The sequence below is a fragment of the Diplotaxodon limnothrissa genome, linkage group LG15 (assembly GCF_057381915.1).
Source record: "Diplotaxodon limnothrissa isolate DT_005_m linkage group LG15, D_limnothrissa_male_GT1.1, whole genome shotgun sequence".
Classification (NCBI taxonomy): Eukaryota; Metazoa; Chordata; class Actinopteri; order Cichliformes; family Cichlidae; genus Diplotaxodon; species Diplotaxodon limnothrissa.
Window position 1 is genome coordinate 43,996,593 of NC_140610.1, and position 14,609 is coordinate 44,011,201.

General features: G+C 41.6%; 1 pseudogene; it reads right to left on the minus strand.

Moving 5' to 3' along the window:
* Positions 1-1,057: 1,057 nt before the first annotated feature.
* Positions 1,058-9,160, minus strand: LOC146618096 (cytochrome P450 2K1-like; annotated as a pseudogene).
* Between the last annotated feature and the right edge of the window lie 5,449 nt (positions 9,161-14,609).

The window sequence follows — 14,609 nt, forward strand, 5'->3', positions numbered from 1 at the left end:
AAATAAAACAGGAAACATGGAGAGATGTAGACATGCTAACAAAAGCTTGATAACATGAAACATGCAGACAAGAACTACATGACAGGCTGGGGAGACACTAATTTGAATAAAATTAGGCTAAATTTTAAATCCAGGCAACAGGGTAGGACAACTTTGTATAAACTGCCACTTCTATGACCAAAAAGAGAATTCAAATTGTGAAAAATTTAGGTAGCATTTCAGGTAATGCAGTACTAGTTCATCCCAGTTTAAATAAACTAAACTGTACCTTTAGACGTAAACATGAGGTATTGACATACTTCTGTTATTGACATTCTTCTGTCACAAGCTCTCCATCCGGAAGTCTCTCACATTAGTAAATGCAAAGAGTCTCATTTCCATTCATGAATCACTTTTAGACCAAAAAAAGCCATGAGAAATGATTACATATAGCCACGGTCACAGTCAAACCCCTGAGGAGAAACGCTCAGAAAGTATTTTAAATAACACAGTTGGGACGATGGATCCTTATTTTGATAGTTTTCTTACCACGCCCTTGTCTAAATTCTTTTTCAAAATGCAATTGTTTTATTTCCAAAGACTATTTCATAACCAACAAGTGTGTCCTTCACAGTCTTGAATTCTGCAAAACCATCACTATTTTAGGTCCCAGATAGACTGTGATAATGGATCCATATTTCTTAAATACCTAAGAACAGCAACATTTGGTCTTCCGATGTCTGTGAAAATATGGACATATGCTGCTGTTCTAAGGAGAGATAAATCATCCATGGGGAGAAATAACAAGACAGAACAAAACAAAAAAAGAAAATAAAAAACAGTTTTTTGTATCCATATATGATCCATCTTTTGTCTAACTAATAAAAGAAAAAACAAATTCTTTTACACACACATCCAAGAAAACATCAGTACTGATGATTCTGGCGTACATTTCTATGGCAAATTACTCTTATTGTTTAGTAGAAAGAAAAAAAACAGAAGAAAAAAAAAAGATTACACCCAGATGATTCAGTTCTTTGTACAGGCTAGGACAACTTTTGTCAAGAATTTCTCTCCATCACATACAGGAAACAGCATACAGTTTGTGAGGTGAAGGTCCGAGAGTAGCGCCCACACTTAGCGTGAGAGCCAATTCATCCTCTGAAACTCCAGGTGCAGGAGCGAAACGAAAATGGTGCAGGAGGGTGCTGAAGAAGAGGAAGAGCTCCATCCTGGCCAGACTCTCTCCGAGGCAAACCCTGCGACCTGTAAGAGACAATTGAAGAATAACTTCAGCTGTCCTGTCAGTAGATGTAACCTAAGCAATGATGGCTGAGCTCACAAAACTGCAGAAAATGGAATGAAGGCATCTCACTTAACAAACTTTTTCTCTTTGTCCAGGAAGTGAGCAGGATAAAAGCTGCGTGGTCTCTCCCACTCCTCTGGATCATGCAGGACAGGTGTCAAGAAAGGAAACACAAATTACAATACAGAAATGGAAAATCCTCTATATGGGGAATAATAACGAGAAGGCAGTGTGTTGTCTTCGTATAGCTTTGAATAATTACACAGCATCCACTTGTGTTTCGCGAGCGTCTGCTCCAAACATTTTTATTCTCCCATTCACAAATCAGTCTTCTTTTATAGAGGCATTCATGAGCCCTCTCAAATACAGCGCCCCCTACTGGCAAAACCCCATTAGCACATGAACACCCACACATCACCACATCCCCTTTTCTCTGAATTGTTTTACATCAATATATATTTTTTTTCCAACACCATCAGAATATAAGATAAAAACAAATCCAGTCATAGCTTTACAGATTAAGCCTAACTGGTCTTTTGACCTTACGCTCTGACCTCCTCAATACAGGTTCTGAAACAACTGCACTTTTCTCCACATGCTCATGTCCATCCAGTGGTTTTAAACCAGACACTATCTCTGCATGTGACACATCAACATTTTCATCTTCCTCACCATATTGTTCCTCCTGAAATGTCTCTTTAGTCTTCAGCAAGTTACGACGGTTCCTTCTGAACACATGACCTTCTTCAGTTCTTACGTCATATGATCTCGGACCTGCTTCCTGAAGAACAATGGCTTTCCTGCTCCATGCATTCTGATCTTGGATTCTCACTACATCATCCTTTGCAAGCAATCCAAGTGCTCTTGTTCCCTTGTCGTATTGCAGTTTTTGCTTCCATTTCAGATGCTCCTGCTTTTTTATAATTTCTTCACTCTGCTTGCTTTCTGCATAGCAGGGCAAAGTTGTGTGTAGCTTACGATTCATCAGCAATTCTGCAGGGGATAAACCACAGTCAAGAGGAGCAGTCCTGTAGCTCAGCATAGCTAAATAAGGATCTGATCGACTGTCTGTAGCCTTCTTCAGAAGCTGCTTGATGATATGCACTCCTTTTTCAGCCTTGCCATTTGCCTGTGGATGTTGAGGACTTGATGTGACATGTTTAAAGCCGTATTCTCTTGCGAAATTCTGCCATTCTTTGCAATTATAGCAAGGACCATTGTCACTAATGACAGTTTCAGGTATTCCATGCCTGGAAAAGATAGACTTCACATGTGTGATCACATTATTAGCAGTTGTACTTGTAAGCAGAGCAATCTCAGGAAAGTTAGAGTAATAATCTATCACCAACAGATAGTCTTTCCCATTAAAATGAAATAAATCTGTTCCGACTTTCCTCCAAGGCGCTGTAGGAAGTTCAGGAATCATCATGGGTTCTCTTGCCTGTCTGCTCTGAAACTTGTTACATGTTTCACACTTTCCGACCATGGTCTCAATGTCTTTATTAATGCCAGGCCAGTACACAGTGTCTCTAGCCCTCCTTTTACACTTTTCTATTCCCAGATGTCCCTCATGTATTCTTTGAAGTATCAGCTGTCTCAGACTATGTGGTATCACAATCCTATTGCCTCTCAACAGCAGTCCATTTACCACATTGAGCTCCGATCTAACATGATAATACTTTGAACAAGACCCTTTGGGCCAGTCTACTTGGATATTTTCCATCACCGTTTGCAGCTCCCTGTCTGCAGCTGTCTCCTCGCATATTTGTTTTATCTTTGCGTCAGACACTGGCAGAGACTCCACTATCATATTAACATGATCGTCTACTTCTTTCTCAGTGGAGCTTGCGTGACACACCTCTGATGCTCGCGACAGTGCATCCGCTAAAGCTAAATGCTTTCCTGGTGTGTATATCAAGTCAAAGCTGTACCTTTGCAGTTTCATCATGAGACGTTGAATCCTCGGCGACATCTGATTCAGATTTTTCTTAATGATTGACACCAAAGGACGATGATCTGTCTCAACTGTAAAGGTAGGAAGACCATAAACATAACAGTGAAAAATATCAAGTCCATATGCCAGTCCGAGACATTCTTTCTCAATCTGAGCATATCTGGTTTCAGACTTAGTCATGGATCTAGAAGCATAAGCAACTGGTTTCCAACTCCCTTCTTCAGCCTGAAGTAAAACAGCTCCAAGCCCATCCTTTGAGGCATCTGTCGAGATTTTCAGACTCTTAGTTGGATCATAATAGGCAAGCACCGGGCGCGTTGTCAGTGTGGTTTTCAAATCATTCCATTCTTGTTCATGCCTCGCTGACCATTTAAATTCTATGGAATCACGAAGTAACTCCCTTAGTGCTGATGTTCTCACTGACAAGTTAGGTATGAATTTTCCTACAAAGTTTATCATTCCCATCACTGTGAGCACACCTCTCTTATCTGTCGGGCGTGGCATTGTTGCGATGGCTTTTACTTTTCTTTCATCTGGCTCAATACCTCCAGCAGAGAATTTGTCTCCCAGAAATGTTATTTCCTTCACACCAAAATGACACTTGTCACGATTTAGCTTCAATCCATTCTCCCTCATCCGCTGCAGCACCTTCACCAGTCTTTCATTATGTTCTTGTAGGGTGGAGCCCCATATAACCACATCATCAACATAACAGCGAACACCTTGTAAACCCTCTAACATGTTGTCCATGGCACGATGAAAAATCTCAGATGCTGAGATTATGCCAAATGGCATTCTGAGGAATCTATACCTGCCAAAAGGTGTATTGAAAGTACAGTATTTTGAACTTTTCTCATCCAGCTTTATTTGCCAAAAACCCTGTGCTGCATCTAGCTTTGAAAAGTATTTGGCACCTGCCATTTCACTTGCAACCTCTTCACGCTTTGGTATCTGGTAGTGCTCACGTTTTATGGCTTGATTTAAATTGCCAGGGTCCATGCATATTCTCAAATCATTGTTTTTATTCCTTTTATCCACACACACCATTGAGTTTACCCACGCAGTCGGTTCTTCCACTTTTGTAATGACCTGCAACTGTAACATCCTGTTAAGTTCTTTCTTTAAACGGTCCTTCAGTGGAGCTGGGACTCTACGTGGTGCATGGATCACTGGCTTTGCATCCTCTTTCAGCTGGATACTGTAATTGCATGGTAGACATCCCAAACCTTTGAAGATATCCTCATAATGCTGTACAATGGAGTCAACTGCTCCGCGCTGTCCACTTTCTGTTTCTGGACAGCTGATGTGATACACTCTTTCTACTAGGTTCAATCTTTTGGATGTCACGCCACCCAGCAGTGATTCACGACCTTCTGGAACAACATTAAACAATACATCATAATCTTTATGTTTTATTGTCACTTTAAGCCTGCATTGACCACTGCTCTCAATATACTTTCCATTGTAGTCTTTTAGAGGTACTCTTTTCTTTATTATTTTGGGCTTTGGTTTCATGGCATGGATCTCTGTCATGCTGATTAGGTTCGCCTGCGCACCTGTATCAATCCTTAGTGCCACCAAAGCTCCTTGTATTGGGAGTGAAACAATCCATGTGTCTTCATAATCTGAGCATCGCTCACTGTCCTCTGCTTCGTTATGCTCACTTTTTACATCCTCAAGTGACACTATGCCCACAAAGAAAGTCTCGCTTAAGTCAGTCTCTTCAACTACATGCACTGATTTGGGTTTGGCTTCCGACAGACATTGTTTGGCAAAATGATTTTTCCCATCGCATTTCAAACATCTTTTGCCATAAGCTGGACACTGTCTAGGTTCATGTCTGCTACCACATCGCTTACAGGAGTACACTGTATCATCATTGCTGGGCTTCTGCGACATATTCTTCCTCATTTTCTTTTTAACCACAGCTATTCTTGCACTATCAGGTACTGCAGCGACGCTCGTCTCATTAAATGTCTTTGCATGCTGCAGGGCTAACTCACTCGCATGACACAGTCTTTCTGCTTCATCCAGAGTTAACTTGGAATCTCTGAGCAGCCGTTCTCTAGTCCATTTATCATGGATCCCATACACAATTTGATCACGAACCATAGAATCTTTCAGCTCTCCAAAATCACATGACTGTGCCTTTAGCTTCAAATCAGTCACAAAGCAATCAAAAGTTTCTTCTGGTTGCTGCATCCGAGATTGGAAAACATATCTTTCATATACTGTGTTCTTCTGTGGTGAACAGTGTGCATCAAACTTTTCAACCATTCTGTCATACTTATTCCTGTCACCAACTTCCTCAAACTCAAACGTGTTGAAGACTTCAATGGCTTGAGGACCAGCTACCGTGAGCAGCAATGCAATTTTCCTGGCATCGGGTTTAGAGTCCAGTCCCATGGCAGCCATGTACAGCTCAAACTGCTGCTTAAAACACCGCCAGTTGCTGTCCACATTCCCCACCAGTTTCAGTCCTTCCGGAGGCTTCAAACTTTCCATCTCAAACAGAACTTTGAGCTACTATCGCTTCCGCTCTCCCACTTTTACTCCTGGTACCATGTGTTGTCTTCGTATAGCTTTGAATAATTACACAGCATCCACTTGTGTTTCGCGAGCGTCTGCTCCAAACATTTTTATTCTCCCATTCACAAATCAGTCTTCTTTTATAGAGGCATTCATGAGCCCTCTCAAATACAGCGCCCCCTACTGGCAAAACCCCATTAGCACATGAGGCACAAAAAGGACCGGAATGAAAAGAAACAGCACATACGTGTTTTCTAAGGCCAATCATTCCCCTCTTTCTGCAGTTGCTTAACAACCTGCCTTCAAGATTCAGTTTTATGCATTCAGTTAAACCAATGAGAATATAGGAGGTGGGTTATTCAGTCTAACCTTCTCACTTTATCGAGAAGGTTAGACTGAAATGTCTCGGGTGGTTTTGTGGGGAAGTGTAGTGGGGATGATGCTGCTCAGTCTCTGTATCTCATGGATGACGGTGTCAGTGAAGGGCAGACTTTTCCTGTCAGCAACCTGCACCTGTTGGTCTTCTATGACCCTCCTCAGCTCCTCCTGGACCTCTTCTGGTACATGAAAGACAAAGTGGACACATTTTATCTCTGAAAACCCTAAGCTACAGTGGGGCAAAAAAGTATTTAGTCAGCCACCGATTGTGCAAGTTCCCCCACTTAAAATGATGACAGAGGTCAGTAATTTGCACCAGAGGTACACTTCAACTGTGAGAGACAGAATGTGAAAAAAAAATCCATGAATTCACAAGGTAGGATTTGTAAAGAATTTATTCGTAAATCAGGGTGGAAAATAAGTATTTGGTCACCTCAAACAAGGAAAATCTCTGGCTCTCACAGACCTGTAACGTCTTCTGTAAGAAGCTTTTCTGTCCCCCACTCGTTACCTGTATGAATGGCACCTGTTTGAACCCATCATCTGTATAAAAGACACCTGTCCACAGCCTCAAACAGTCAGACTCCAAACTCCGCCATGGCCAAGACCAAAGAGCTTTCGAAGGACACCAGGAAAAGTATTGTAGACCTGCACCAGACTGGGAAGAGTGAATCTACAATAGGCAAGCAGCTTGGTGTGAAAAAAATCAACTGTGGGAGCAATCATCAGAAAATGGAAGACATACAAGACCACTGATAATCTCCCTCGATCTGGGGCTCCACGCAAGATCTCATCCCGTGGGGTCAAAATGATCATGAGAACGGTGAGCAAAGATCCCAGAACCACACGGGGGGACCTGGTGAATGACCTGCAGAGAGCTGGGACCAAAGTAACAAAGGTCACCATCAGTAACACACTACAACGGCAGGGAATCAAATCCCGCAGTGCCAGACGTGTTCCGCTGCTGAAGCCAGTGCATGTCCAGGCCCGTCTGAAGTTTGCCAGAGAGCACATGGATGATACAGCAGAGGATTGGGAGAATGTCATGTGGTCAGATGAAACCAAAGTAGAACTTTTTGGTATAAACTCAACTCGTCGTGTTTGGAGGAAGAAGAATACTGAGTTGCATCCCAAGAACACCATACCTACTGTGAAGCATGGGGGTGGAAACATCATGCTATGGGGCTGTTTTTCTGCCAAGGCGACAGGACGACTGATCCGTGTTAAGGACAGAATGAATGGGGCCATGTATCGTGAGATTTTGAGCCAAAACCTCCTTCCATCAGTGAGAACTTTGAAGATGAAACGAGGCTGGGTCTTCCAACATGACAATGATCCAAAACACACCGCCCGGGCAACAAAGGAGTGGCTCCGTAAGAAGCATTTGAAAGTCCTGGAGTGGCCTAGCCAGTCTCCAGACCTCAACCCCATAGAAAATCTGTGGCGGGAGTTGAAAGTCCGTGTTGCTCGGCGACAGCCCCAAAACTTCACTGCTCTCGAGAAGATCTGCATGGAGGAATGGGCCAAAATACCAGCTACTGTGTGTGCAAACCTGGTAAAGACCTATAGTAAACGTTTGACCTCTGTTATTGCCAACAAAGGTTATGTTACAAAGTATTGAGTTGTATTTTTGTTATTGACCAAATACTTATTTTCCACCCTGATTTACGAATAAATTCTTTACAAATCCTACCATGTGGATTCATGGATTTTTTTTTCCACATTCTGTCTCTCACAGTTGAAGTGTACCTCTGGTGCAAATTACTGACCTCTGTCATCATTTTAAGTGGGGGAACTTGCACAATCGGTGGCTGACTAAATACTTTTTTGCCCCACTGTATAGTCAAGAAATGCAATTTACATCACTTCTTTCCTTTGATTTTGTTATGGTCACTCCTTCCTGTCCATTGGCATTTTCAAATCGAGGATTACTCAGGCACCTCACCCTATATCTTTGGATATTTGGCTATAAGCAGAAGTGCCCATCTCATCTCAGTGTTTGCCGGCAGCAAACAGATTCATTACTGTAATTAAAAGGTTATCATCATGGAAGTGACTTTTGATAATCCCAGCCTTCTGCCCATAGACATTTAACAGCAAAGTCACTAAAATAAAGTTTAAGGAGCTTCAGTAGTATAAAAAAAAGTTGTCCAACACTTATTTTACATTTACTTCAAAGCTCTGTGATGCAGGTTCAAGAACAAAAGTTATTCTTTACAAAAAAAACAAAAAAACAAAACAAAGACTCCACTATGAAAATAATCTCTCTCTATTGATTAACAGAAAAAATTGCAACACGTTGCACATAGACATTAACATTAGCAAATGATTGAATCATCATATTCAAATCTGTGTCCATAGACAATGGAGCAGATTATGTTAGAGACTGCACAGTTAATTGGTTGGGTTGTATCAAAAGCTTCTCCTGTGCCCTCCCCCCCAAAAAAGGAAAAAAAAGATATTTAAGTAAAATTTCAGATAATACTAGTTCATCCCAGTTTAAACAAACTCAACTGTACCTTTAGATTTCTTGAAAATATCAATAGGTATTGACATTCCTCCATAATCTTGTCTTCACATGCAAACATGCAATCAACAAGTGCCTCCTTCACTGTCCTGTATCCTGCCAGTACCACCACTTTTTTTAGGTCCCAGATAGATGGTGAAGACTGATCCATATTTCTTAAATAACTAAGAACAGTGGAGTATGTTGATATTTTCACAGACATCGGAAGATCAAAGGTGAAAAAGCTGCCACAGGGGGGGAAAAAAATCCCTGAAAAGTTGCCACAAAAAAAACTGACCTCCATTAATGAGATATCAAGTCTTTTCAGGTCCAGCTGCAGAAGATTCCCCAGTAGGGGAAATGCTCTCGGTCCTGGGGGCTCCTTTACATTTCTTTTGGAACTGAAGCTTGAGGAAGAGATGAAGAGGATCAGTATCAGCACAATCAGAACCATTACTAAGAAGACAGAGTTTGTTGACTCAATAAAAACAGCATCTATTGTCCCCATGGCCTTGAAAGAAAATATCCAAAATGTGTTATTTGAACTGAAAGAGACAATTTTTTTTCTCAGAATGTTTCAAAATTTATAGAAAAACTATTTTTTTAGACATTGTCAAAGAGCAAGAAACATGTATATAAACCACAGCTAGCACACTAGACTGTGACTTCTGTGGTAGTGAATTAATTGCTTAATGACTGGCAGGTGGGTTGAAGAGAGAGAGAGACAGACTCAAAGGCTCTTGATGCTGCAGCTGGAGCTGGTGTGGTGCCTCAGGTCCTAGTCTGCACTATACAGCATACTTTCTCTTTTAGTGTACACTTCTATAATTGGCAAATTCTGATCTATAATAATACCTAGATACTTTTAAGATGTGAACAATTTCAGCACCTTGAATTGTTTTATTTTTAGGAAACAACTCTGCCATTTGAGAACAACATGAACTCGGATTTGTCTACATTTAACACCGTAAGTTAAGTTAAATGGGACTGAAGGCAGACTGCAGAAATTCAAGGGTTTGTGCTACTGTAGGAGATGAAGAATAAATAGTTGTGTCATCTGCAAAAAGATGGAATGCTGCATTTGATAAATTATCAGAAAGGTTATTCATATAGAGATAAAGACCAACGGTCCTAATATGGAGCCCTGAGGAACTCCTTTGGGTACTGGGAGAAAAGAGGAAGAAGAAAGTAATTTGACAAAGAAATTAAAGATAAACCAATATTGTTTAGTCTGTTTACTAAAATGGCATGGTTATTGTGTCAAAAAGCTTCAAGCTTCCAGTCAAGAAAAAGAGCAGCACAGTATTTTTTGCAGTTCATTGCATCAATAATATCTGTTCTGCCTTTTATAACTTAAATTGGATATCATAGTTGTAAACTGCCCTAGAGCTCCCTCTAGTGGCTGCTTTGTAATATGGGTTTGGTTACTTTGGAAAGGGGAAAAATGAGAACGTGAAGAAGAAATAAAAGATGGCGGAAAGTGGTACCGTAATGTTATCGTTCTAAGCTGATACGGACCTTAACATGTTGTTGCCTTGGACAAGATATGTCTGTAAGTATGAGTGTCGATAAAATAATTATTATCTTCAGTTTTGTGTAAAAATGGTACGATAACTTGTACATTTGAAAGTTTTATCTTGTTAGCTTGCAGTAAGAGTGTAACAAGCTAGTTTACAATGTTAGTTAGCTAATACAGTATTTTGTACTTTCAGTTTTACGATGGTCAAAGAGAAGGCAATGGTCAGAGGCCATTCTTCAATAAATCAGCGCAAAAAGGAAAATAAGTCTGGTTATTGGAGCATCGTTATCTCACTGTCTAGCTGGTGAAACTAAGAGACTCAGGGCGCAGACACACAGTAAAAAGACATTAGCGCAGCGGGCAGGAGGAGCTATTTTCAGCACATCAGTTATGAGTCTACGGTCAGGAAAGCAAAATCAACTGGATCTTCCAGAAGAGGAAGAAACACTAGACCAAAGAGAAACAGAACAAGTGCACAACGCAGTGGATATGGAGAACAAGGATAATGCAAGCAACGCAGACACACAGGGGGAGTCTAGATGCTCGCGTACATCCAAGCGTTCATCCACAAGTTCTGCAGCACTTAAAGCACGAGCAAAAGCAGAGGCTGCACATGCACAGCTGGCGTATTCAGAAAGAGAAGCAGCTATAATGAAACAAAAAACTGAACTTGAGGCTAATTTACATGTTTTGAGTTGTCAAAAGGCTGTTGCAGTTGCAGAAGCAGAGGTTGCAGTTTATGAAGAAGAGGAGGAGTGACTCTCAAAAAGTGAACTGCGCTATCCATTGGTGGGACCACCCGCTAGTTCAAAACAACGCACAGCAGAGTATGTACAAAAACACTCAGATATTTCCCTTGAAGAATTCAAATTAAAAGTAGATCCACTTGCCTGTCACAAAGCTGCACGTGAACAATGCGAAATGGCTATGAATGCAGATATAGACAAAGACGGCTCACATAGTGCTCAAAAGGCTAATGTTAAAGTGGAACTCCAAACACAACAGAGAGAGAGACTGGATTCCCCCAAACCTTATCCGTACGACACTCTTCAAACATCAACAGAGACACAGGGTGTCCAGGATATTACAAGGTACCTGACACAGAGGGAAATGTTAAGTACTGGACTTTTGCAGTTTGATGACCACCCAGAAAACTACTGTGAGTGGAAGGCGTCATTTCAAAGTGCTATTAAAGACTTGCATGTTACACCTCAAGAGGAGCTAGATTTAATGGTCAATTGGCTTGGAGTTGAGTCTGGTCACCAGGCCAAAAGAATCCGATCAGTCCATGTCTTTAATCCAGCTGCAGCTCTCAACCTTGTGTGGCAAAGACTCGAGGAATGTTATGGATCTCCAGAAGTGGTAGAAAATGCACTGTTAAAAAAGATTGAACAGTTTCCCAAACTAAACAACAGAGACAACACAAAGTTAAGAGAGCTGGGTGACGTTCTTCAGGAAATAGAATGTGCAAAAGATGGAGGATACCTACCAGGCCTCTCATATTTGGACACAGCTCGCGGAGTCAACCCCATTGTGGAAAAGTTACCATATGGACTGCAGGAAAAATGGATTGCAACAGGAGCAAAGTACAAAGAAGAACATAAAGTTGTTTCCCCCCCTTTCAGTGTCTTTTCAAAGTTTGTAAGACAACAAGCCAAAATAAGAAACGACCCAAGCTTTGTCATCACACCTCCTGCCGACACAAGCTTCAAGAAGGAGAAAAGCTTCAGAGGCAGTAACAGCTTGGCACAGTGTGTAATGATTTTTATTAGCAACAAGAGCATTTTTTGACTTGCATTGTTGTCACGACCACAGCTGCCGAGCTTCCTAGCTGACATCAGTACCTCACTCCGGGTCCCAGCGTCACTGTAAAAGGGGTGAGATGTGATTACACAATAACATACAGTTGTCCACCAGCCTCTCTGGCACTGCCCCTTGAGCCTGCTGCACCACCCCTCCCCTGCAGCGAAGTCAAAGACCACACCTCTGCCACAGTCTGATTTACAGTTTTTTCTGATTGCTTAAGCACATTTTTTGTAACTATTGGCTAATTTTGCAAAACTCTTCACACAAATAAGAAAACCTGTCATCCAATCATCAAAACATTGTAGTTCTCTTGCAAAAGCGAACACAGCTAGACTAACTCTTCACACCTTCGTAAAAGTGGTGTTTCCGTATCAAACAGTACACACAAGCCATCATCTACTAAGCACACAATGCGCCAACTGCACACTGATGGTATGAATACAAAACACATCTGGCTTTTGCTTTCTCTGTGCACAAGGTAGGCTATGTCAGTTTGAGCTCATACTTCTGTCATAGATCCATAAGCATAGAGGGATCCAAACTTCAAGTACTGGTGTTTATTCACACACATCAAAACAAACACAAGTGTTTATTTCCAAGTATAGGATTATTTGCAATCGCCATAATGACTATATGGGTTACTTGGTCTGCAGTGAACATGCTTCCTCTGTCCCAGCATCTGGTCATCTAGCAATTCTGTAAAGTAACAATTTCAGTATTTTTACATCAATGGTATTGGTGTGTTTCTCATTGGCATATGGCAGTGCTACAAATCTTTGTGCGAAGTGACTGTACTAACCGATTCTCATTTCAAGATGTCCTTATGGTACTTGCTACAGTGTAGCGGCTCAAGTTAGGCTGGACCCGTTGGCCAGCTACCCTCAGGGTCATTCCACGGTTGATTACATGGTTCACTATTGTAGCTCTGATGTCATCAGCAATTCTATTTCTTACTCTTCCTACCCTTCCTCTCCCCCCTCCTCATCTTCCTCTCCCCCCTCCTCGTCTTCCTCTTGCTCCTCCTTGTCCTTGTCGTCCTCTTCATCCTACTTCTTCACCTCCACGTCCTCTTCCTCGGCCTCCTCTACTTCTCACTCTTCCTGCTCCCTCCATTGTACTCCGCACACACAGCTTACCTGTATTATAGTGCTTAGGCTGATTGCAAAGTGAACTAATTATCTAAAAAAGTTTTCACATGTGAAAGTGTGCCAGACAGTTGGCAAATTAGTGTTAATGATAGCCATACATGTGTATACTTTTGCTAGGAGTGTGTTGGAAATTTGGTAATTGAGTGTTGTGCAGTGAATTGTGCCTACAGTTTTGCAAAGTGTGTGTTACAAAATTGCAAACTGAGTGCAAAGCAGTTTTTGTGCTTTTAGTTTTGCAAACTCAGTGAGTGGTTTTGCTATAAGTCTGAATAGTTTTAGAGATTGTGCTACAGGAATCACAGTTAGGGTTTAAGCATTCAGAAAAAACTGTAAAAGGTGCAAGAGTTTTAGAGCAAAGCCCATAGATGAGCGCAAGTCATTTTTAAAAGAGAACAGAATCTGTTTTAAATGCTGTGGCTCTACTCAACATCTAGCAAGGGACTGCAGGGCTCAAATAAAATGTATGGACTGTGGTAGCGACAGGCATTTAGCAGTGCTACATCCAGGTCCACCCCCTGCTCCAGCTGAGAGCTCTGGAGCTGATAAAGATGATGGCGGGGAGACACAGGATAGTTCAAATGCCTCAGTTGTTTCCAAATGCACAGAAGTCTGTGGTGATGAAGATAGCCCACATTCATGCTCAAAAATAAGTCCTGTGTTAGTCTATCCAGAAGGTGAAAAAGAACAGGCTAGAAAGATGTATGCAGTGCTTGATGAACAAAGTAACAAGTCACTAGCTAAGTCTCAGTTTTTTGAGCTCTTTAATATTAAGACACGCTCAGAGACTTACAAGCTCAGAACATGCTCAGGACTGTCAGATAATGTCGGCAGAACGGCAATAAACTTCATGATTGAGTCAATGGATGGTAAAGTAAAGCTCCCACTCCCAAACCTGATTGAATGGGACATGATTCCAGACGACAGAAGAGAGATTCCCTCTCCACAAGTGGCCATGAAGTTCCCACACTTACAGAAGATAGCTGAAAAAGTACCTCCTGTAGAATAACAAGTACCTATTCTGTCGCTTTTGGGAAGAGACATTATACAGGTACACAAAGTCAGAGAGACAATCAGTGGGCCACACAATACACCTTATGCGCAGCGTTTGGATTTAGGCTGGGTTATAGTTGGGGAAGCCTGCATGGGAAAGACGCATAAGCCCCCTAGTGTGAGTGTTCTCAAAACACATATTCTTCAGAATGGCCGTGCTTCTTACCTCTGCCCATGTCCTAACACGTTTCAAATCAAAGACCAGTTAAACACCACACCTGACCCCAAAAAGGACAGGGGAAACACAAACACCAATCAACTGGGAGAAATTGTTTTTGACAGGACAAAAGATGATGACAAACCAGCACCGTCAGTAGAGGACAAAGACTTCATTGACATCATGGAGAAGGAGGTGTATCAAAATGAATGTAACAGCTGGGTGGCGCCTTTGCCATTCCGCTCTCCAAGACCAGAGCTTCCGAGTAACAGAGAGC